The following is a 26,526-nucleotide window of genomic DNA, read 5'->3' as shown; positions in this document are numbered from 1 at the left end:
ATACAACTGCAGTACAGTATTGTCCCAATAAGATGAGTTCAGTTATAAAACTTAAAATTAATGTAGCATGGGGAGCTAAAATTTAATTTTCATGTAATTGATTTCTACTCTACTCCTAAGACAAAAATGTGGCAATTTCTCCTTGTACTCCACAAAGTTTCACATACTGAATTTGCCATGCAGATTAGGAGGCAGGATTTTTAAATAATAATTTGAAAATACTTTATTTTTGTTCAAAAGCCACAATCATGGCTTAAGAGCATTAAACGTTTTCCATATACCTAAAGAAAAATAAAAATTACACATATAATATCCCTTAAACAAATATTACAAGGCTTCATATCATTTCATTATTCACTCTTGAATGCCTATCATGACTGGTAATTTAGTTTTTTGGGAAGATTTGAAAAAAGTTAACCTGAATTAATTTCTCAAGTGAATTCTTAAACTACATCAATTCCACAGGCAACTGTGTTTCAAAATTTGAAGGTGTCTTTAACATGACATAATTTTATGAATTAGAGTAAACTGAATTAAGGCTGTTTCCAAGTAAGAGTATTCACCATTTACTTAAATTCTTTTAAACTCATGTCCCTGTTTTATCTGAACTAACCTCTTCAAGCATATCCTACTAAAAAATCTTTTCACACTGACACAATTAGAGTTTATTTGTGAAAAAAAAAACATACCAGGTAAAAGGTGAAGCACCATCCTTTTTTGTCTAATTCCAAAATTATGAAATTTATAATCATGTCTGTCAAAACATGAAGGTTCATGATGGGATCATCATGACCATCAGAACCAAGATTTGAGAAAAATGCTTATTACTTTGAGAAAAGATATGAGAGTAATACTGCCTGTGTTGTCCTTGAAAATTGCATTAATGTCTTCTCACCATCAATACCTATGTTACTTCAATATTTCAGAGGTTTGACAGTTTAGGGTAAAAGGAAATCGTCTTAATTAACTGTAGTGCTTTTAAGATCATGAGGTAAATAACTCTACAAGGACTGACTTGTGCTCTGAGCTTCTGCTCTACTTGAGAAGAAGCAGCGTGACTGGCTATGACAAGGACATTCTTCTGTAAGCCAAATTGTAGGAGGAGTTCAGGCCATCATGTCCATTATCTATATGAGATTGGTGCCAGGCATGGACTAACTCCACATCTTTGCTACCTTGCCTCTGATATCTTTGCTGCTGCTGGGACTCACATGCCTAGCAGAGCTGAAATTTGCCATTTCTCCATACTGCAAACATGACAGCACTGGGGTAGCATCACTAATGTCTGGGAGGCTTGTGGATGAAATAATATTATGTCAAAGGTTAGGACAGCTGAACAATTACTCACAGATAAAGATATCTGAATGCAGCTTTAGGATCAGAAGGGAAATTGAAGTCTGTGTTCTCTGTAGAAATAAAATTGGAAAGACAAAAGCCCAACTAGAACTCAATCTGCAACCACAATGCAAAAGATAAAAAAAAATATTTCTACAAATACATTAATAAGAAAAAGAAAAAAAAAAAAAGCCAAGAGTCTCCATTCTTTTTTGGGTGCAGATGGGAACATTGTCACCAAGGATGAGGAAAGGCCTTCTTTGTCTCAGTCTTTAACAAAAAGATCAGTTATACTCAGGGTACTCAGCCTCCAATCTGGTAGAAAGGAATGGGGAGCAGAATAGACTCCCTGCAATCCAAGAGAAAGTAGTTAGTGGCCTGCTGTGTGCTGTGCCACCTAGATATTCACAGGTTTATGGGACCAGTTGGGACCTAACTGAGGGTATTGGGGGAGCTGGTGAAAGAGCTCACCTAACCACTCCCTTTCACTTGTCCTCAGTCCTGGTTAACAGGGAGATCCCAGACTACCGGCAGATAGCCAGTGTAACTTCCCCTACAAGAGCAGTTTGAAGGAGAATCCAGGGAACTACAGGCTTGTCAGTTCCAGGGACTGTTATGGAACAGATTATGTTGGGTACTATCACACGGCATATGCAGGACAACCTGGGGATCAGGATCAGCCAGAATGGGTTTATGAAAGGGAGGCCCTGCTTAACCGTCTTGATCTTCTTTTAGGATCAGGTGACTTGCCTAGTGGATGATGGAAAGGCTGTGGATATAGTCTACCCAAACTGTAGTAAAGTCTTTGACACTGTTTCCCACAGCATTCTACAGGAGAAGCTGGCTGTTCACTGCTTGGACAGGTATACTGGGTTTACTGGGTAAGAAGTGGATGAATCACTGGGACCAGAGAGCGGTGGTGAATGGTGCTACATCTAACTTGGTGGCCAGCCAAAAGTGATGCTCTTGAGGACCCAGATTTGGGGCCAGTCCTGTTTATCAATAATCTGGGCAAAAGGATCAAATGCACTCTCAGTCAGTTTGCAGGTGACATCAAGCTGGGCAGGAGCTTTGATCTGCTGAAGGGCGGGAAGGCTCTGCAGAGGGATTTAGAAACACTGGACAGATGGGCTAAGGCAAATTGCATGAGGTTCAAGGTGAAGTGCTGGGTCCTGCCCTTGGCTCACAACCCTGTGCTGTGCTATAGTCTGGGGCAGATGGGAAGCTGCTCATCAGAAAAGAACCTGGGGGTTCTAGTCAATAGTGGCTGAATGTGAGTCAAGAAGGCCAATATCATCCTGGCTGTGTCAGCAGTAGTGTGGCCAGCAGGAGGAGGGCAGGGATTGTCCCTCTGTACTCAGTACTTGTGAGGCCACACCTCGAGTGCTGTGTCCACATATGGGCCTCTCAATTCACCTCACACTGAGGGGCTGGAGCATGCCCAAAGAAGGACAACGGAGCTGGGGTAGGGCCTGTAACATTATCCCTGTGGCTGAGGGGGCTGGAGAAAAGGTGCTTAGCCTGGAGAAAAGGTAGCTCACATGAGACCTTATCACTCTCTACAGCCACCTGAAAAGAGGTTGCAATGAGGTGCAGGTTTGTCCCTTCTTCCAGGCAACCAGCAACAGGACAAGAGGACATCGAAGGTGCTCCAAGGGAGGTTCAGGTTGGATATTGGGAAAAATTTCTTCAAATAAAAAGCGTTAAAGAATGTGAACAGGCTGCCCAAGGAAATTATGGGTTCACCACCCCTAAAAGCATTCAAAAAACAAGCAGTCATAACACTTTGTGTTATGTTTTAGTTGGCATGGTGGTATTTGGTCAAAGGTTGGACTTGATGGTCTTGGAGTTCTCTTCAAACCTTAATGATTCTGTAATTCTATGAGTCTATTTACCATTTTCTTAAGATTTGTTTTCAGGATTCAGAAACTGAGTAATATCTAGCATGGAACTTGTGTCTGTCCACTAGTGTTGTCACAGGTAGATAGAAAAACAAAAGGAGATAAATCTCTCTGGTCTTGAGAGAAGGTGGAAAAAAAATTAAAGAAAGATGGGCCTGCTGCGTCTCACCCTTGAATCCACGACAGATCCCCTGTGGATCCCGGCCAGCTGGGCAGTGGGGCAAGGCGGGCAGAGGGAAGGAACTTCTCTTTGGATCCCGGCGGGCTTGGAGAAGCCCCGTGAGTCCAAAGACGAGCTGGTCCCACAGGCAAAGGAAAGAGGCGCTGTCCCTCAGGATTAGTTCCAAGGTTTAATGGGGGTCTGTAGAGATCCCAGGCCACATCTGACCCCAGAGGACCTCCAGAGCAAGAGAGAGTCTCCCTGCCCAGAGCTGCCAGATATGGGGGGGCGGGGAAACCCGAGCAGGCAATGGGGAAGGACATGGGAGCGGCTCTCTGGGGCAAGGCCTCAGAGTGACCCCTGAGGAGGGGGTCGGGGAGGAGCCCCAGCCAGGGTCCAGTTACCCTGTGACCCTGGGAGAAGGATCTGGACAAAGGAGAAGGGTCACCAGGTGATGGACACATCACCTGGGAGGAGACAGGGGGATGGGTTGGGGTTTGATGGACATACAGGTACTGATGGGAAAGCTGGGATGGACCAAACAGGTACAAAGAGGGGATATGGAGGGACAAACCATTATGAGGGGATATACAGTGCAAACACAACTCTACAGGTAGGTAGAAAAACAAAAGGAGATAAATCTCTCTGGTCTTGAGAGAAGGTGGAAAAAAATTAAATATGGTTTCTCCACACTACTACCTCCAAGAGCTGGCTATAAGAAGTCTAAGTGATGGCCTTAAGTGTGAGCTAGACTCTAGGAAACCTGCTTGAAAAATGAGAAGTTGTGAGTTATATGGGCATTATTGAAGCAGCTTTTTAAATATATATGGGACTTTATTCAGAACTGAGTGATTCTAAGGAGAGAAAATTAAATCCTGTGAATGTTACCCATTCCTAAAGAACTGAATTAATCCTTCTAAGAAGGCTTCCAGCTGTTCATCTTCAGGATACTCCTGTTCCTGTCATGACACTGCAGACCTTTGGGATGTGAGCACCATGCTATCAGCACAGACTTTTAGATCAGTATAAGATTAATCTTACTGCAAAAATCTTTGGCTGGGTCAGGTCTGCATCCGTATCTGGCTCTGTCTCTCTCAGAAGACTATAACTTACTCTTCTAGCAGTTGCATTTGAACTGTGTTTTGTGTCAATGTGGGATAAAGAAACAAGAGGCCTGCATGTAATTTGGATTTTTCCAAGTATCGCATTTCAATCTAATGTACTGTTGTGTAATTAAGCCAGTAAGACTATATGACCAGCCCATTTCAGGACTTGGTCTGCTATCTTTAGCCAGTGACAAATTCTGGTTTCCATTGCTTGTTCAGAGATGATAACAGTGTGATTTTACAGGTATAAGTAACAAATTAGATCAATTAAAAAGAGTAAGAGTGGCACCTGTCTAAGTGTAGGGTTGCACTAAATGATTTCCACATCTTTGTTTCCTGCAAGACCCTGCATTTGCAGCCTCTCCTCAGGAAGGTTAACAATGGGAGAGTTGTTTCTTAATGCTCATGAACCAAGAAAGCAGCCTTATCCTGCAACCCAGGGATATGATTATAATCTCTGAGTGAAAACAACAGCCGTATTTTTCAGCTCTATGTGTACAAATGATCCCTGTGTTTCATACAGTTCTTGACTATGGCATCTTGGATTGCCCAATTTGTTACAAGCCTGTATTGTCAGCTGGCTTTGTATAGTAGAGCTGAGCTCAAAGTCAGGTGCATGCCCCTCATTCTTTGTGTACAATTCTCCACATTTCGTATTCTTGTAGACCTTTATAAAAGATTTCAAAGTTTTAACAATCTCAGAAATTTTCAAGTAATCTGATTTATTTTTTTGAACAGTGGAAGGGAAAGTATGCAATTTTGGAATTAAGAGAACTAGATTTGTGATATTTCTATCCCTTCTATCTCTATTATTGTCTAATGAAACTTAATCATTTTATGATAGGCCATATTAATACAGAAGTTCCTTAAAGGCTGTGCTTAAAATGAATGATGAAATCTCTATTTTTATTATTGCAGTTAAAAGCTTAGAAGTACATCTGCAGTATATTAGAGCATGGGCTTCTTTGGACACTGGAGACTTTATCCAGTTAACTAGTAAATATTTGACATGTAACACTCTTCCATGTCAAAATCACAGTTGGAAATCAAGAAAACAGGCTTTTTAGCATGTTCAAGAGGAGACATCAGGCCATCCAAGAAGTCCAAGAGGTGAAAAGGGTGTGGACATGCTCAGACTCCTTGCTCTCTATCGCTTTTATAGTAACAGATTCTCTGGTGCTACATAGTGGGACAATGTCCTTCATAAGTTGGCTCTGGAGTTCCAGGAAAAGAATAATAATGTTCCTCCTCTTGGAATATGTATTCAAGGTCTTGGAGACAAGTGCTTGTTTGTACAGTCTTTCCTCTTAAGTCAGAAGTATTTGGTTCCAACTCTTTCTCCTCTACGTCTCAGATACATCTGGCTCCTTTGAGGTGTGGTAAGAAAGTTATACTTCTGCCACCACAATCTTTCACACATTAATACAATGTCATCTCATTAGAATGGAAATTCCAAGTGGGAAGGAACCCGATACTTGATCTTACAAACCAGTCCCTACAATGTTGGAAGGAGAAATTCCAGGTTTTGTGCTTTTGGGTTACTATTTAGTTTCAGAGTGATAAGCACCATTTGTACCCCTAGAGCTCTTCAGTTTAAATCACAAGTCATATTTAGGCTGGATTGGGCACTGAAAAATATTTAAGCTAAAAATGTTTAGATTAGTATCTTAAAAAATACACTTTGAGTTAATGCAGGAGGATTAATATTCCTGTCATATTGCTCCTGAGATTCATCATCCAAAAAAAGTAGAACTTGTCACCCTCTTATAACATGTTGAATTAAATCCAAGAACTAAGTGATGTAAATTACTTTCATAATCCTAGAGCTCTTCCCTGTAAGTAATGGTGATCACACACATTGGCAAAGCAGCCCAGGAGAAATGGCTATACTGATGTCCATAGTGTGCCTGTACAGGGAATAGGGAAGATTTTTATGTAAAATTCTGTTAATATATTAGTGCTGATGGGTTTTCATAACAATTTACTATATGATGCACCAATTTGTATATGGTATTTGCAGTGCAGTTGTAATCCCAGGTTTATTTGCACTCTGCAGACTCGTGTAAACCTCTGCTCAGTATTATAGTGAAACAGGCCTGGTCCATGAAAAACATTGCAAATATGTAAAGACAAGCAAAATGGGAAAAAGCAATTGGGTGCAATATAGTCAAATAGATCATGCCTTCTATTCTACTTCAAAGTGTTCATAATATAGTTACTCTTTATCTGAGTGCTGGGAAATATCCTCTGTCAGAAGATCAAATTCTGTGGAGGAATGCAAAGAATTATCCATTGCCACCTAGTTTTCCAAATTTCAATAAATGTTCCTAATATGTCCCTGATTTTTTTAATGATAATTTCCTGGGAACTAGATCTGAAGGGCAATAACTCATTTGCCATCCTATGCTGAGGTAACATTTTTAATCATTTAGTTGGGATTAAATTTTAAGCAGAATTTTAACCAGAAACCTGTATGTGAAAGTCCCCAAACCCCATTAGTAATACTTTGCGTTGTCCTAGCAATTAGGTTTCAAACTTTTTATAAGTATCAAAATTTTAAAAATATTTTTTATGTTCCCTTCTATAGAATCCCTGCATTTATATGCTTTCCATTTATTTAATGATGTGGCAGAATATATTCCTTTTTTTAGAGATGTATTAATTAAAGTATTCAATTAAATTTTTTCCAAAATAAATGAAGTTCCTGAAAATGACCATGTTTGACACTGGTAGCTCCTCACAAAATTGATATGAGTTACTCTATAAGGTATTCTTTAGCTATCATTTAAAGAATGTTATTATTATCATTTACTGAATTATTTAAAGCTATCTTCAGGCAAACTTAAATGACTGTATTTATTTTTTAAATAGAAGCTATTTATTGAACTTTGCTTTTTCTGTAAATTACCTGCTTTCCCTTGTCACATCAACATCCTTACAAGAGATGCTTATTCTCTTCACCCCATTACAGCAGTTTTTTTAATAAAGTCTCCAATTATAGAGGAGATTTCTTGGCAGCGCATGCTATAAATGCAGGAACCTTTGAAAAAGGTTGAGAGGTTTAATAAACAGAGTTATGACAATTTTCAAAAGGAACCAGTAATATAAAAAAAAAAGCCCCAAGAAATGTCTGCTGCTAATGCAATTGGGCTGGCTGGGTGAGTGTTTATTTGAAAAGGTGGATTTATTATGGGAGAAGGGCTGCAGCAGGGAGATGATTTACCTCTCCCTGGATTAGCACTTCATGGTGGTCCAGGAGTTGGGCTCCAGCACCAGCCAGAACCTGCCCTGCCAACCCATTCTGTGCTTCCTCCAGCCCTGACAGGCTGCGTAAACACATAAACCTCTCCCAGGGAGGCCACTGCCTATGGAAAGCAAAATTTCTATACCCTGAACCATAAAAGAGCACCATTTCCAAGAGGGGTCATAGTCTTGATTTCCACAGGGCTAACAATTAAAATTTCCTACAAGTTAGTGCTGATTACGAAGGGATGGAAAACACCTCTGTGGCAAGTGAGCACTGAACTTTGGCCACTTACTCTGCGAGCTAAAGCAACAGGGGCTGCCCCACCACTTCCCTTTGTGGCTCTATTTGAATTCTCTTGATTAATGTTGTATGTGCAAGTCTATTGAGGCACTGCATTTAAAAGGATTGTTTACCATAGCCTTGTAATCAACCTGCCTTAGCAGCACCCTATTACCTGTGATAACAGGGCTGCTGCAATTTGGATCTGAAAGAAAACCACCTCAGATGGGCTCTCGGATGCTCTAAGTGCTAGTATGCTGCCCTGTTATCTTCATTTGTAATTTGTTTTCAAGAACAGTGATTTGCATTTCAGTTGGATTACACCTTTTAATGTATCACAAACGTAAAGTGGCTACAGTGAAAACTCACATCTCCACTAGTTTTCAAACGACGCATTTGAGGCTTCAGTGGAGAGGATTACAATTACAATTAAAATCAAAAGCTTGTTCATTCTTTTAATGACACATACTAACCCTTTCTATATGCAGCCTATTGTGGTGCTATACAATCATGATTTTTTTTTTTTTTTAATATGTAATAGCTGCATGTGCTCTGCCTTATCATCTACTACACACATATTCTGTTTTCTGCAAAAGAGCAGATCCTGTACAGTGAATTCAGAGGACAATTTACCTTGACAAAATATGGAAGAACACACAAAAAGGAATGGGGAGAAGAAAAGCCCACTGATGGGTTGGGGCTGCTTTGATTTTTTGGGTTTTTTTGGAGTTTTTTTTTTGGTTTTGTTTTTTTTGGTTTTTTTTGTTTGGTTTTTGGTTTTTGGTTTCTGTTTTTTTGGGGGAGCTGGGTGTTTTTATGTGGGGTATATTTTAGTAACAGACTTCATTTTCCTAGTGTCTGCCAAGATATGTAGTTGAAAAGACATACATTCAAAGTATAATTTTATTTGGTCTAGTGAAAAATATGGGTTTGTTTTCTTTTAAGGAGCATTGCTTAATTAAAAGAAAGTTTGTTGGTTTTGCTCTATTTTTTTAATTTTCTTTTTTTAATCCTATTGTTTTCCCACAGCAGTAATAAATTTTCACTACTCTAAATTTAATTTTTTTTGTGGTAATTCACAATAATTTTCATCTAAGGCATCTTATGTCACTTTAGAAGGATTTGCAAATGGAAGATATTTATGTTCCTACTTGGGTTTTACTGTGTTATTCTTTGTCTGGAAAATGGTAGAAAATTCTTTACGCAAAAACTCAGATTTTTGGTGAGACTTAAACTTACTCAGATCATGCATGGCAGAAACATTTGGCTGAGAACCTTTGCTGTGGTGTTCAAAAGCTTCAGCTCCCAGCCCAAACCTTGCCTGTGCTCAGGCAGCCTAATGGTTTATAAGTACCCTAATTCTCTCTGTTCCTAATTGCCAGGCTGGGACCACCCCATCACACCAAGCACATCTTCCTGTCTCCTTGAGAGGTTAACCTCTGTCCCAGGACAGAAGAGGTTCAGACTCCACTACAATGGGCTGAGGACTGTAATAAGTGCTGCTTACCCTGCACAGAGGGCTGCTAAATCCCAGACATGAGGTGGGGACATGGGCAGAGTCTCCAGTGAGGAGGTGAGGAACTGGGGAAGAGAAGAGCAGTGTCATAAATAGTGTAATTTCACCAAAACAAATGATCAGGTTAATTTTTTCCTGTTTTTCAAAGACAACTGAAAGTCCTAGAAGGTTTCATGTTCAAAAATGAAATATTGAAAATCAAGACTTATAGTTTAATATTAACAGAGAAGTAGTGGCATTCCCTTCACTGAGTTGAAATGCTTTGAAGGCAGCTTTCTACTGAAAGTATGTCTTTGAGGCTTTATCTGTATTTATCAAGAAGAATGGGAAAGTCATGCTGACCTGAAGAAATGAGGTAAAATTGAGAAATCATAACTAACCTGACCAATATTTGGTAAACAAAAGATTCCTGCCTTAATGGTAGACCAAAATAAAATTTGCATGCAGGTTACACACAGTAGTCACACACATTTTAGCAAAACATTATCTTGTTGTTTCTCTCCACCTACTCATGTCATTTTATATTCTGACTAAATTCAGAATAATTTTCCTTCAGGCAAGCCTTTCTTCTCAGGTATTCAACAGTATGGAAAGGGCAAGCTTAAAACAGATTGAAAACATCTCACAGATTACCTAAGGATCATAGCACATTAATGAAGAAATTATTTTTTTTTTTGTTTTCATGTAGATATTTTTAATATTCATCACAAACAGCATAAAGAAACCTTAAATCTGATGACCATAGTGATGACAGAGTGATTTACATATGTTATTGAGGTGTTCCAGGGGAACTGCCTTTCAAACACCTCATACACTTCATTCATCTTTGTGAGATGATTTTCTGGTTGTTCTGCAAAAATGCATCATTGAACAGGTGGCTAGCCTGACCCTTTGGCATCAATACAGTGTTCAACAGCAAAACTGTGATTTCAAAAGTTAACAGAGGTGGTTTCAAAATTAATATGAGATTTGAATTATTTTTTCTTTTTTTTTTTTTTGTTTATTTTAACTGAGCTTTCCTCTTTTTTCAATTGTCATACATTTGTGCTGTGATTAGGTTTTACAGTGGTCACTTTCATGATTCTCTTTCATTTTTAGTTTATGAAAATTTATGCACCATTTCATAAAGGGTCTTACTGAATTTGATAATCTGTACTAGGTTAGCTAATCTTCTCAAAAACCTCAGTAAAAGAAATTATGTGGAAGCAATCCTAAACAATTCAGTGGGAAATGTGACCTTATTTTCCTTGAAAGCTATCTTCATGTGCCCAACTCATGTCTTGTGTCATCTTCTCAAAGTTGAAACCTTAGAAGTTCTGAAATAGCCCATTTAGATACCACTGCAGGGCTCTGCTCCCCATTACTCGCTGCACTTCAGATAAGGAATCTCTAGTCTTGCCCTCCTGCAAACTTGGAAAGATCTTTCATAGTTTTACCTGTGAGGGATGATCAGCTGCATACAGGCCCTGGACTTCTGCTTCTTAGTCACCATCCATGCCTTGACAACCTGACTTGGCTTGGGCCACAAATATTTTCCCTATGAAGTTTCTGCCCATTAGAAAAAGGAAGCCAACTCAGAATATTCTGTGATTCTATGACAAAATAAGATGCACTTGTAGCCTTCACGTATTCATTTTGAAGTCTGATGCCACTATTGAAACTGACACCCAAGGAAATAAGAGTTACTCAGCACAATTTTGTGAAGGAATGTTTTTGTTCATTGGTAGTCCTGAAAAGCATCCAAAAGGGAGAAAATTGTCATGGCTTGTGTGTTCTTTTTTGGACACTTTCAATTAAATAAACACATTTTATAAATATTATAATAATTGTTTTATTTTGAGGATTTATGGCTATGATTTTAACAAAAATGAAGATGAAACAAAGACATTTTGTACATTTCAACCTATCTTGCTCCATGTTTCATCACTAGGTAAAGGTTTAACACAAGATTCTTTACACAAAATTTAAATCTATTTCAAATGGATTAAATTCAGCATTTCCCTGACAGACTATTTCTAAAATTGCCATCAGTCATTGTCCCCTACAATTCAGAAGCTATTCTGTTTTGACTAGCTCATTTCAGGTAAAAAAAAAATAGTACCCATGTTGCTCCAAATGAGAAAAGGTCATATTCCTAATGGAACTGAATATAAATCCAATATGATTTTCATGTTACACATTACATCATTAGCTACAGATTTATAGGGAGAGAGCTAATATATTAAAGACTGTACCATAGCATTCTTTTTCAAATGCACCTAATTTTTGAAGTTAGCACTAAATTTCTTCTTATAAGAATATCCAAAGTATTTTTCTTTTATTGGCTCTTTCCTTTAAGTGAAGACTTCAGAGCTGATGAATATTTCATGGGTACAAAAACACCTACAATATGAGGTTTTACCTACAAAATCTTTGGGGAAAGGGAGAAATGGCAGGAAGGTGCTGTAAGGACTGTTCTTTTAAGAAGTCTTTGGAAAAGGGTCTCCATTTCATTTTCCACATCAATAACGCCTCCTTCACCCCTTAATACTTACTTCCTTTCATTCCATTCTATAATACTGTTCAGTCACTTTCATAGTTTTCTTTGAATTAAAGTGTGTCTCCTGAGCTGGCTAAACCATTTTAAAGCTAAAAATTTAAACAGAAAATCTGAACAATGGAAAAAATAAAAAGGACTTCCAACTGTAGTAGCTGTAAATTTGTACAATTCTGTGACATTGGAATAAGAATCAGAAAAATATTCAAATGTACATTTTAAATTTATTTCTTCCATATTCTATTGTTCAATCCTAATAGACTTGTCACCTGGATTTCAAGAACACATTTGAACTCAGGACTATTAAGGTTCACAAAAATTTTGTATTTCACTAGAGACTGTTCCATTCCAGACATTAGATGAGCTCTCATGAAAAAAAGCATGTAGAACTCTCTTCTGACTGATGATTGCTAACGCACAACAATGACACAAAAACAAAAATCAAACCAAAACCAAATGAAAACAAATACCCCCAAACACACAAGCCTAACCAAACCCAAACAAAAAAAAAAAGTCACTAAAACCACAAAACAAAACAAAAAACCTCACCACAGCCAAATTCAAGGACAATACAATCAATAAAACCTTTATCAACCTATTCCAAAGAAAAGTAAAGATATCAATAATTCAGTAAAATCCACTAGCAGCTCTTGTTCTTATACAAAGGTTTCTTAGGTAGCATGATGACTAGTGAAATCATAAAGCTAGAAAAATTGAGAAATAAAAATAAAAATCTATAAATAAATCTAATTCCCCTCCCTGTCTACATGTGGTTTCATCCTTTGACACCTTTATTTGTCATTCTGTTCTCATACTTCAATGGCACATGGTAAAAAGTACTGGCTTGTCAGACAAGAGCAAAAGTCTAATACTCAAATTACAAATTTGTAATTATAACACAAAAAAAAAAATTCTGAAAGGCATAAGAATATTCCTTATCCATTTAAGCCTATACATTTTATGGTTAAATACCTGAACATTGAATGTCTAGTCCAAGACACCTTTCTACTAAGCTTCTTAAGGCAACCTTCATATACTAGATTTTCTAAGCAGTCAGTCATTATTGTTGTTTCCTTTTCACCTATTTCTGAAGCGGAAACTACATACTGAAGTTAGTGTTTTCGATATGTATCTATGAGCAGGAGAAATTGCACTAGATTCCTCTGCTTTCACTTCTTAAGGCTGTGTCAGTCTTGTAAGACTTCATAATTAGCAGGTTCTCCCACCTTGCCAAGCATGTCCTTCTTCAATGCGCTGATTTATAGTGGGGTTTGGTTTGGGGGTTGGTTTTCTTTCCCTTTTTTAGAAAAGACTCCCTCATCTTGAAAATTTGAACTACCTTTCAGTTTTCCCAAATGTATCACCTTTCATTTCACTGAAAAGCATTAATTCTGTGTAAGTGAGCCTGAATGTATAATACATATATCTTGCTAGAATTTCTCTTTGTTATTCAACATGCTACAGAAGCTGAGATTATCTGCTGACTTCGCCAGCAAGAGCTTTTTATTTATTTCCAGATAACTTGAAAAGACACTGAACAGATCTTGGATCAGGAATAATCCTGTTTCAGTTCCTTTCAGGATTTAAATTACCAAATTATTTATTCTTGTCTATAATAACTTTTCTGATACCTCACTTGCTAAGTGTCTAACAATTTTACTTTGTATAGTGAAGACAGAGAATAGTGAGAATATAGTGAATTTAGAGATCTATTCAAAAATTCAATGATGTTGGTCAAACAAGATTGAAGCCTCATCAGACAATTAGTCCTAGATTTTTGTGACATGACCTTTTTTATACAAAGGCACCTTGAGTGTCTGTTAGGCTGATAATTTTTACCTCCTTCCTAATTACATCTCTGCCTCTTCTATTCATGACTTAGGTTGTGGTCTGTCAACCTAAACAAAATTTTTAGATAATTAGATTGTTCTGCTTAATTTTTAAGGTGCTCACTGAATGCTTGTCTTGCATCACACCTCTCTGAATTTTCTCCACCACTGCAAATTGTTTTCAATATCAATACAATGGCAATTATCAATATAATTTCTATGGTGGCATAAAATTGGGTATGTCTTTTTCACCTGGTAGGGATTTTGCTTCTTAAAATTTTTATTTTCTGAAAATCACTTTTTTAACAGAATTACAAAAACTGTATACTTACAGGAAGGCAGTTGCTGTCTATATCTTCAGCAGAGATGTTTGAGACTTTCTTTTTTTTTTTTAAATAGATATTAAGGACAAAAACTTATATAAGCTACACATTAAGGTTAGCCTTTTAAGCTTTTAAAAACTGGGATATGGAAAAGGTTACCTTCTTAGTGCATTCTTTTATATTCCTGCTTTTCTTTAAGTATATGTCTTTCCTTTAAGTGTGGTAAAATATAAGATATGTCATAAAATACACAGCATGGCTGAGATAATGTTACTACAGGAAATGGTATTTCCTGACTTTCAAGTACTTGAAACTGTCACCTTCCTAACATATTTTCTTTCTGTATGCAGTTGCAGTCTCATTTGTTCATTTTTCTATCTGTGAGCACCCAGTAATATGCTTGAACATGAACAGATATTAGAAAAAAATGGACAGATATTAGATTGATATTTTTTTTTTCACTGAAAGACTAGTTAGGCATTGGAATAAATTGCCAGGGGGGTGGTGGATTCACCATTTCTGTAACTGTTCCAGAGGCATCTGAATGGAGCAGTAGAGATATGGTTTTCAGGATGATTATGGTGGTGCTGGGTTGATGGTTAGACTAGATGATCTTGAAGGTTTCTTCCAACCTTGATGATTCTGAAATACTGTGAACAAATATGTGTAATTTTTAAGAGAAAAGTCAGGTATTTCTACTTTTGGAGGTACCAGTTCTGTACCAGGCTTTACTTGTACATTTCACCATTCTATCTTAGAGGCTCCAGGATTCACGAGGAGAAAAGGTGACCCAGCCTTTTTTTTTTTTTTCCCTTTTGTGCTTCTGTCTCTTTGCTGAATGTTGTGTATAATTTTGATGCAAGATTACTACATTTTCACTTTCGCAATTGGCCTTTTGTGAGGCTTTATTCTCACATAGCCTTTTACTGCAAGGAGTTAGGTAGATACAAATGACTGTACTGAAATTAATTTATAACAAGTTAAAAAAAGACTTGGGTATACCAGTGTGACTTCAGCAATGGGGCTTGAGCACTTATGTCATAGGGAATCATAAAACAAACTTGGAAGGGACTTCTGAAGATCATCCTGTACGAAGTTTTGTGAGAGAAAAGAGAGGCTATGAGAAGTGGACTTGGCAGATCTGGAGGAGAGACAAGTTTGGAGGCACTTCCTTCCCATCTCCAACTATCAAAAATAGAGAAAAAGGATCCTGTTCCTTGCTGTTGCACAGCTAAAGGAACAGAGGCAAAGGACACATGCTACAGGAAGGGAGTTTGCCACTGAGTATAAGGAAAAATCAATTTGTAGGAGAGTAATGAGAAGTACACATCGTTACATTTACAAGTCAGCTGGACAAGTCTCTATCAATCTCCTCTACCTTTGAAATATTCACTGTTTTGAGTAGGGTGCTGGACCAGATGACTCATAAGGGTCCTTTTTAGCTGTGTTACTCTGTGTTTCAAGAGTTCAGAACCCAGTGGAGACCTTAATGGTTTGAAAGATCAGTCTGTTCAGCTGACAGGAATTCACTCTTAGGGTAGCCCACACACAGACCATGTTATATTTCATTTCAGGATTTGAGTGTATGGTAGGTAAGGAGAAAGCTGACTCTGAAAAAAGCTTTTAGGCCTCTACTCTCAGTTTCTTCCCTTTGCTTATGACCCTCAACTTGTCTTTTGCTCTACATTATACTTCAGTTCTACATATACTTTTTCCTTAATTCCTTCTGTTGATGAATCACCTCTTCGGTGTCTCCAGCACTACTCACATGAGTAAAATTTTTAGGACTTGAGTGAGGCTTTTCCCCCAGGATTCCTGTTGGCCTAAATCCAAAATGTCTTTACATCAGTAATTAGATTTTCATTTGTATCTGTATCTCACCAAATAACTGAGACACTCATCTTGAGAGTGATATTTCACTACATATGCCAAATAAATGATAGGCATTAATAGTAATGATCCCTTTGTCTCAAACACTTGCACTTTACATCTATGATACATTCACCTCACTTAATTTTCAAGATGACAACAATGTTGGCCCTTGATTTACTTCTAGCAGAATTTGATAATGCTCAATTAGCCTTTTGCTCTAATAAATTTTTGGTGCTCATCAGTAATGCCCTCTAATTTACCATCAGTACCTAATGAGAAAGTAGTAAGGAGTACGCATACTCTCACAGCTTTTTTCACTCTGCAGCCTCTAGTTCTTTTGATTCTAAAAGAAAAGAAATCCATCTGCAATTAAATCTGGCCAAGGATGAAAAGGAAAATTCTAGTCAAGGACAGCTTCTTGAAATGCTTCAACAATACAAGGAAAGCAAAGGATAATGTGGACCTGTTACTAAACGAAGGGCAGACCCTGATAACAGAGGACACAGAAAAGTCAGAGGTACTGAACGCCTTCTTTATATTGGTCTTCAAGGACCAGTCCAGCCCTCAGGAATCTCTGACCCAGGAGACCAAGGTAAAGGAATGTTGGAGGGAAGACTTTCCCTTGGTCCAGGAGGATTGGTTTGGAGAACATCTAGGCAAGCTTGACAGACACAGATCCATGGGCCCTGATGGGGTGCATCCACGAGTGCTGAGAGAGCTGGAGGACACCATAGCGAGGTCACTCAGGATCAACTGTGAAAAATGTGGTGACCAGGAGAGGTGCCCAAGGACTGGAAGAAAGCAAAAATCACTCAAGTCTTCAACAAGAGCAAGAAGCAGCACACAGGGAATACTGGCTCATCATTGCTACCTTGATCCCTAGAAAGGTGATGGAATGCCTCATTCTGGAGGCCTTTTCTATCCATACAGATGGCAAGTAAGTGGTCAGGAGTAGTCAGCTTGGCTTCACTGAAGGCAAATCATGTTTGACATTGCCTTCTGTGATGAAACAACTGCCTGGATGGATGAGGGAAGAGCAGTGGATGCTGTCTACCTTGACTTCAGCACAGCTTCTGACACTGTCTCTAACAACAGCTTCATAGGCAAACTCAGACAGTGTGGACTGGGTGAGTGGACAGTGAAGCAGACTGAGAACTGGCTGAATGGCATATCCCAGAGGTTTGTCATGAGTGGCACAGCGTTTAGTTGGATGCCTGTCACTAGTGCTGTTACCCAGTGTTGAATACTGGGCTCCGTATTGTTTAACTTACTCATCAATGATTTGAAAAATAGTGCAGATGCCTCCTCAGCAAATTCACTGACACAAAGCTGGGAGGAGTGACAGATACCCAAGACTGCTGTGCAGCCCTTCAGAAGGACCTCAACAGGTTAGAGAGATGGGCAGAGAAGAACCATCCAAAATTCAACAAAGACATGAGCATTAGGAAGAGTATTGCCAGCAGGTTGATGGGGGTGATCCTATACTCAGCCCTGTGAGACACACCTGGAGTGCTGTGTCTGGTGGAGAGTAAAAAAATTGATTAAGGGTCTGAAGTATCTCTTACATGAGGAAAGACTGGGGGAACTGGGCCTGTTCAGCCTTGGGAAGAGATGATTGAGGGGACCTTATCAAGTATAAGATATGTAAGTACCTGAAAAGGAGGGGGTGTCACCAGATATCTCTCTTTTCTTCCACATGCATTTTGGAGGTGTCACAAAATCTCCAGATAACCTAATTAAATGCTCACATATTAACAACTTCTTTGTAAACCAAACTGCTGTAAATATGATGGTACCAGTCAGCCTGATGGACCTGCCTGATTTGTGTTTAAAATTAGTCATTTGGTGAAATCAGTCCTTCTAAATTGAGCACACTGTGTTACTCTCACAGGCAACAGAAAGAGGTAAGTACACAAAGGCTTCTGAAGGAGCTTTGAAGAGCTCATTCATGTTCCTGGACTAGACAGGCAGGCTTAGCCTTTGAGGCCATCTCCTTCCATACAGAGAACAACGGCAACCACAAGCATAAAAAAGCAACCACAAGCTCTGTGTCTGGTGATCACCAGAGCTAATAACTTCCCAGCCACTGCAAATGCCATCTTTCTCAATAAAGTAATTATTCAGAAAGCCAGAACAACACTCTCTTGCTTTATTCCCGTTTTCCTGTATATTTTACACTGTCATAAAAACAACTATTTTTTTTCAGTTTCCCTCAAAAGTATGTGATAAAGTACATCTACCTAATTCTAAACCAAGCTCTAGGTGTGAGGGAGTTTTTCTGATTTAGTGTTTTTTGCAAATTGCCAGGGGTGTAGGAAATGTTATGGCTTAAACAACAGACTTAAGGCAACCTTGTAGAAGCTAGAAATAACCTTTCTTGATCAGTAAGCTCAATAACATAGATTTAGTATATCTCAGACATCATTCATTTAAAGTAATTTGTAGTGTCACTTCTCTAACAATTAAAAAAATAACATGTTTAAATCCTATTAAAATTGGATTTTATTAATTTCAAAGTACATTTTAATTTATTTTCATAGCTCTAATTAAATACCATGCATCAAGATACTGCATTTTACTGTTTTTAATGTCAGTTCTCTTTATACCATTACTACACTTCTGACATTTGTACTTAATAGAAACATAAACATTTTTATTTTGAACACTAGCTTTTGAAATATTCATTATGGAGCTGCTGGCTAATTCAAATTCTTTTTATATTGATATAATCTGAAAAGTTTTGTTCCCTATAATTATAGTATCTCTTTATGATTAATAAAAACCTAATTTACTTTTCTTTTTAATTAATATTAATTATTTTTATTTAATATAATGTTTTAACTATTTCTTTTACCTAATATCTCTTGTATTTAGTAAATACTTCCAGGCATTCTGGAAAGCAACTTAGCAGCCACCTCTGTCAGTTCTTTCAGGACCCTGGGCTGCCTGTAATTGGTTTCCATGGCCAGGTATCTCAGATTATCACAAATCTGATTTTTCCCTATGATGGGGACTTCATTCCCCTAGTCCCTGCCTTGAGATTCATAGGCTTGAAAGATATGGCAAGAGTGATTGTCAGTGAAAACTGGGGAAAAAGGTTGTCAGCCTTCTCCATGTCAGTTATCATCAGATTTCCTGTCTCATTTTCCAGTGCAGTAGAATATTTTTGTTCTCCTTTTGTGGCTAAGATACTTAAGAATCCCCTGTTATTATTCATCACAAAGTTCAGCAAATTTATCTCCAGCTGTGCCTTATGTTTTCTGATCCTACCCCTATACTCCTGAGCAGTATCCCAGTATTCTTCCCAAGACATGTGTACCTCCTTCCACTGTGTATGCATTTCCCTTGTATTTTACTTTGACCAGGAGGATCTTACTCAGGTATGCTGATGTCCTGCCTTCCTTGCATGATTTCATGCAAATGGGAGGTGAGAACTCTTGTGCTCTAAGAAAAGTACCTTTAAATATCTGATAATGATATTCTGCTTTTTCATTCCTGAGGGCAGTTTCCTGAAGGCTCCCAGCTACTACTTCCTTTAAGAACAGAAAGTTTGCTCTTGAAAATTTTTAAGAACTTGACTTTATCTGTCACACTACGACACAAAATAATTCACACATGGATGCCAGATGCAAAAGAGGGAAGAAAAGAACAAAATGAGAAATTTAATTTTCTGACTCCACTATATATATAATTTTAAAAGTTACAGTGGATTGGAGGGTGAAATTTCCATCTCTCCAACCACACTGGTCAAACCAACAGTCCATCAATTCTCTCCACCCACAAAGAAGAATGCAAAACAATCATTGTTTATATGAACAGTGAGAAAGTTCCAGTAGAAATATGTAAACATCAGAAGGTGTAAAAAACGTTTAGAAGAACTTTAAAACTCTCAAAAGAACAAGGCAATATTTACCTTTTGTCTGTCCTTATCCCTTCAAATCATGATTTTCACCAGGACATGATCACTGCAACTCAGGCTACCATGAGTATGGACTTCTCCTGTAAGCTCCTCTAAGGTGAAGAGCAACAGATCCAGCAAAACATCTTCTCTCATTGGCGGAGGATATTCTGGATTAGCTTATCCTTGATGCACTCCAAGAGACTCCTGCTGCTTGCAGCTTGCTGTGACACTCTTCCAGAAGGTGTCAGCTTCTGGACCTAGTACGAAATCATGATGTTAAACTCTGTACCAAGTCACATGAGAGTTAAAGAAAATTTTAACATTGTTCCCACCTAAACCCAAAGAGATGGGCACCTCTTAACCATATAGTCTCAGCTATTCCGATTTAGTAGCTGATATTCAAACTGCAGTAATGCTTAATATTTAAACAAGATGGCAAAGATCAGGAGAGGAGGATAGTCAGCAACCCTTCCAGAACTGAGGAAATATATTGTCTTTCTGTGACCTTGGTAATATTCACCATGAGTCCAGAAATTCTTAATATGTCTGTGACAACATCAGCTCCAGTGTGAATTAGGTTATTAGTCTCTTAATTTGTATCATTACCAACTGCTTGCAAAGTCTGTGTCTTTTTAAAATGGTTGATTAAGAAATATTCTTAACATTTTGCAGTTGAATCACAGCAAACCCAACTGCTGTTGTCTTATCTCACATTTTTAATGAAAAGTGATACATTTCATCACTTCAATGATTTACACCTGAATCAGAGTACTGAATTATTCTACCTGAATGATGTGCTTCATCTTCAGCATTTTTTCTACAAATCCATTAACATCACTGTGTCTGAAGGCATCCATAAAACATATTTACATTCCTGTGCAGCTGTGCATATAACTCTAGAAACATGAACATCAGCTCTTTCAAACTATTCCATCCATGTGTGAGCCCTTTCATTTGGATTTAGAATAACGTCAACCAGAGAGGCCAAATGCTAAGATGCTTGACTCACTGAAATATAAACATCTCTTCTGGAAAAAAAGCTAACAGTAAAATATCATAATCATTTGCTTATCAAGATTACTCAAGACGATGTCAGGGAATGTTCTTGTTCCTAAAGGAAATGCCGTATTTGTATGTATATCCCTTGTCAAAGATGTCTAGAGATAGAAGCTGAATGAGTTATAATGATTCAAATATAAACTTCTTCTGGGCCTTTAAGCATTTTAAAGTTAATAAATATAAGGATTCCAATATAAAATTTACTGCTTAAAAAGTAATTTTAAAAAGAAGCTGCTGATGAGGCCATGTATAAATTTGTAGTGTTGCGTTTTGGGCTTTTTCCTTTCAAATTCTTCTAGCTTCTGGAGGAAAACTATTGCCTTCTAGTAAGTCTTGCAGAGGTTAATATATTCAGCTTGAATAAAACAAAAAAGCATAGTAACATTTGGCACATAAAAAGAAAGAGGAGCACATTAAAGGAATGCAAAGGACCAGCAGCAGAAAGGCAACAGTTGCATAATATTATCAAAGTAATGAGTAGTGTGCTACATATTAATAAATATGTGACCTTTTAATCTTGATTATTTTAAAATTGTGTTATTTTGAAAATGAATAAACAATGCCTTGTTTATCCTTACATAAAGCCATAGTTTTACTTGATGGACAATGTAGAGTCATTTCTGTATTGGTAAGGTAGAATGCAGCTGTGCAGGTCATTCTAGTATTTATCACATCAATCTGTTTCTCTCACTTTTTTAACAAATTGCACCTCAGGACAATAACCACTTAAGCTAAAGCCTTATCTGACACAAGAGTATGCAAGTGTATTCTTTTATACATAATGAAATTTTACATTCCTAAAAGACAAATATTATTAAAATTAAAGAAGAAATAAAAGAGAAAACAAAAACTCTACAAGTAAGAGTGCATTTAAGTTTGTTATATACTTTAATGAGACACAATTTCTTATTTAAGGCTGTAAATATTTGATTCATTTTTTATTATCCCTATCATTAATAACCATAACACCAACTTCAGAGGATTTATATTAAAAAAAACAAACCAGAGGCAGCAGTTGAAATTGTGAAATAAAGAAAATTAAAGAAAATTGAATGGTATGCAACCTCCCATTTAATTTCTGTACTATTATTAATTATTTATCAAATGCTAAAACTTCTGGTCAATTCAATATAAGTAATTTATGTTATAAAATAAGTGCTGACGGTCAGTTAACCTAATATAATCTAAAGGATTCAGCTTATTATGAGATAATTTATCACCTCTCCAGCAAGAGCTGAATTGTCCCAGGAAGCCACAGCTCAAACCCTGGAGTCCCAGTGTGTGTCACAGAGATGAAAGCCCAGGCTGGTTGGGAGCCCCATGCACCTGCCAAGTGCAGTTTCTGTGCTGGCTGTGCCAGGCACAGGGCAGAGGACACTGTCCACGTTCTCTGCCCCTGCCAGGGACTCCACTTCCAGATGTAAAGCAAGAATGAGGCTGCTTGGGCAAGGAGAGCTAACTGCTAAGGGCCTTCAGCACTCTAGACTGATGTGTTACATGGAGAACTCTTCCAGCAAATCTGGTCAGTTCTGCTTATTGAGGAAATTGTTGTTACGCTACCCAAATCCATCAAGAACCTGCCATTGGCTTCATTATCTCCACTTTCTCATTTCCCAAATTGGAAGACAAAACTATGTCCCCCTAATTGCAATAACTGCCCTGTATAGCATCAAAATTATATGTTTTCATAAAGTATACCATTTATACAGCCACACTGGCAAAGATAATAGTTAAGAGTGTATCATTAAACTTTCCAGAGTCCTAAATAGCTATTACAAGGAACCTAAACAAATGGATCTCTCTTCCCCCACAGATCTATAAGCTTGGTTACTTGAACAGAAGAGGAAAATGGCCTCATACCAATTATTTGGCGAGATGAGGTTTTTTCTGGAAGACTAGCAATCAGATACCTCAACTCAAAGTAAAACCATTATTGAAGGATGTAGATCTCAGGAAACATAATGCTGTGATGAAGCAAATGACACATGGGATGTGTAACAGCTGAGGATAAACAGTCTATGTGTAAGTCATGCCAATAATCCTTCCTCTTCCTCCCTATTTATTATTATTTCTATAGCTGCAGCTACTGTTTTCATTCCAGTCCTTTCTACTGGCTCCAGCTAAAGCCTCCATTGCAAGAGACGCTGCAGATCCAGCTACTCTCCTAGTATCCTGCAACACATTCTTTTAGAGAAGATAAGCAAAGAGTGTGGTAAAGGGCTTATTAGTGTTCCTGGTCCATAAGTGAGCAGCCAAGGTGGTGCTGAAAAATCAAGTGATTTGCTGAACTGAAGAAAGGAGGTGTGTGGTGGACACAGCAAGTCACCACAACCCTCTCATATTGCATTTCTGTGGTCTGAAATCCAGGATAATTTTTGTCTGGAATGGGCACTTTTGCCATCTACTATCAAGGACAAAACCTCACTCACAGAAGAACTAGGTATCATGCAGATGGCTACCCTGCAGAGAACTGATATGGTGTAAAGTCTCAGGATTAAGAAAAACCATAAAAACACCTCCTTTAAAATATCCAATGACAATGCCATCTGACTTTAGAATTGAGGTATGCTCCTAGTAATTCAGTAGACACCATTGTTGCTTGAATACAGTGGAGGACTAGAAAAGAAAATATGAAAGATCTGCAATAGTCTGAGGCAGAACTTTTAAAAAAATCTAACTGGTTTGTAGAACATTACATTTTTGATTTTCTCTCTACTGACAGTAGCTTAAACATCAAATCTCTTAATTTCACTGCTAACAAAACTTACATATAAGATGCACAAGGATAAACTTGACTGAGCTCTTATCAGAAAGGACACCTTCCCTGACTGAAATAATCACTTAGCTAATCTGCCATCATAAATCATAGCATTTTCCTGTGTCTTGGTTAGAGATCATATTTAAGTAACGGTGGCACTACATCATATGGTAGGCTCATCAGTTTCTTTTGAACAAGTAGGCATATGTTAACATTTATATTTTGTTTATATGTTGAACTTGGTTTCTTTATTTGAGTTCATTCTCTTCAGCATGTATTCAAATGATAGATAATGCATCATTCTTACACTGTTCCATTCACAACTATTGTATTAAGAAAGCCTTGTGTACTCTGAAGGTTAATTGGTTGGTAGCTTCATCTAACTGGGAGACTGGTGAAAGCAATAAGCATCTTTTCTTAACCAGTGGCATTAAACATTAAACTATTTCATTCATTTATGTGCTTCTCCTTCTTTTTTTCATTTCAGAATTCTATTGTATTTTGCTTTTATTCACATGAGCTTCTGTAAGAATGTTGCTATTAACTTATTAGACTGGAAATAGGTTGGACTGCTTGCTAAATGCTGCCTGTTTTCTTCCTGCTGAAGTCTCTGCATGCAATTTAGAATTCTGTTTCTAATGAGATTATAAATGAAATAATGAAAACTGGTAGGATTGTTCTGCTAGCAAGTTTCCTTGGTGATTAATAAGCTAAATAATAATGTTTCTATGGTCAAATTCTGTCTGCAGCTTCACCAGAGAGAAGCCAGAAGTAGCTCCCTCAATGCCAATCATAGACTCAGAGAATGGTTTGGAGCTATTCTAGATTCACTATGATAGATTTAGTTACTGTGGTATAAATGATCAGAGAATTTGATTTCACATGTGTCAATAGTTTAAGGCTTGTTTGTGGTTTGTGGGTCCTTCTACAGAAAATTATATATTTCTATAGCCTTTAAAATCACACAGGCAAGAACCTTCCTAGCAGGAGCAAAAAAGTCTCATTTTAACCATAAAGCACACAAATAGAAGAGCAGGCCAAGAGAGACTGACTGTGAAGCAGGCTTACACACATGTGACAAATGATGAGTGACAATGGTTTCAATCTTCCATCCTCACCCTGGCTGCAGGGTTCCTTTCTGACTGATACATGTGCATACTCTGTAAACTTTTCCAATGTAAATCTTTACAGCTTATACAGGGGCTGGAATGAGCCTCTACTAAACAAGGTGGAAAGAATTGGAATTTGTAAACCATTCCTCATCAGTAATATGGAATATTCTTTTGTCACTGGATGCGAAGAAAAAACTTAGAACAAGTTATAGATGACATGTGCTTCAACATAGCAGCTCTTTCCTTCATACATCAAGCAATTAAGTGTTGATAATCACATGCCATCTGCCTGAAGCTCCATTTTAAGATTGTCTATCAGGTAAGCTTGCCTAAGGTTCACCTTGTTCCACCAAAAAAGCTGAAGAAGCTGCACATCCATTCCATCTGCCATTTGGTAAGGCTTTGCAGTGTAGAGAGTGAGTTGGTGCTAAGATGGGTGGGTAAGAAGGGAAGTAGTTTCTAGCGCCCGAGTAAGAAGGATGAAATCAAGTAAACAGACTAAAGTGCTATAGACCTCAAAGACCCCAAAAAAGCATCCAGTGCAGTTCTTCAGCTTTTTCTATAGTGAATATAGACATTCAACAATATGTTGACATCAATTTTTTTTTGAGATAGAAGCAAAAAAAGGTTAAACTCAACAGTCTCTTTAACCGTCTTCAGTCTTTCTATTTCAATTTTGCTTCAGAAATACAGATTTTTCTTCTATTTTCTTTCTAAAGGACACAAAGAGCAGAGGCTACCTCCCCTCTCTAAACCTGCCATAGTTTTGGACAATCAACCATTTAAGATCAAATTGTAAAAGTCTCTCTACTAGGTGATGGATTTTTTTTTTCTACACATATCTTTTGTTGCCATGAGGATTGACAGCATGCTTTTCTTCTCTTAAGCATACACTCTCAGTCAAGGACTTGATTAGCACCTTTTTGCCAATAAAATAGGCTGTAATTAGCTTTTAATAATCAGAGTGTTTTTGCTATATCAGCATGTGATTTAGACACTTGAGGTATTTTAAAAGCCCTATTCAGGAGCCCAGTACCACCTATTACATTTGGGGCAAATAAAGCTTTTAGAATAATGTTTGGAAAAGCAGCACCCTGTAAATATAAGGTGGTGTTGCACCATATGGAGACTGGCTTTATGACATATGGTTTGAATTAACAAGTTTAAAACTGTTAGGATCAGTTTTTCTTTCACTGAAGGAAAAAAAAAAAACCACAAGATACATACAGTTAAATCAGCTTCAGTAGCGGATACAGACCCAGCTTGTGCCAACATGTGCTAATTCAGTTAAAATACTACTTAGGCTATATAAGTTGGGTTTGGTTTCTTTGTTGGTTTGGTTTTTTTTCTGGAGGTTGTTTTTAAGCAAACAGTACTGCCAGATGTAAAGGTGTTTTATTACTATTAGTACAAGGACCATCGTCACCACCACCATCATTATGATTGTGGTACTCATTAAAATAAATGATTGGCCCTGGTTTTGTATTAAACCTCTTTGAAAAGATAGGGCTGAACAACAGATGAAAACAGAGGATGGAAGCGGGTCTTCTGATCTCACCTAATTGAATCTTTGTTGGCTGAATTGATCTGAA

The 26,526-nt window shown here is 37.7% G+C and overlaps 1 long non-coding RNA gene across 1 annotated transcript in view; it reads right to left on the bottom strand.

Annotated features, from left to right (window-relative positions):
* LOC116183245 (uncharacterized) overlaps positions 1–20,120 on the bottom strand; it is a 39,606-nt gene extending 19,486 nt beyond the window's left edge. Inside the window, exon 1 of the long non-coding RNA XR_013342079.1 lies at positions 20,018–20,120. This is a non-coding gene — a long non-coding RNA (uncharacterized LOC116183245). The remainder of the gene's footprint in view (positions 1–20,017) is intronic.
* Between the last annotated feature and the right edge of the window lie 6,406 nt (positions 20,121–26,526).

The sequence above is a fragment of the Lonchura striata genome, chromosome 2 (assembly GCF_046129695.1).
Source record: "Lonchura striata isolate bLonStr1 chromosome 2, bLonStr1.mat, whole genome shotgun sequence".
Classification (NCBI taxonomy): domain Eukaryota; kingdom Metazoa; phylum Chordata; class Aves; order Passeriformes; family Estrildidae; genus Lonchura; species Lonchura striata.
The sequence above is the reverse complement of the archived record's forward strand: the minus strand, read 5'-3'. Positions and strand labels throughout refer to the sequence as shown.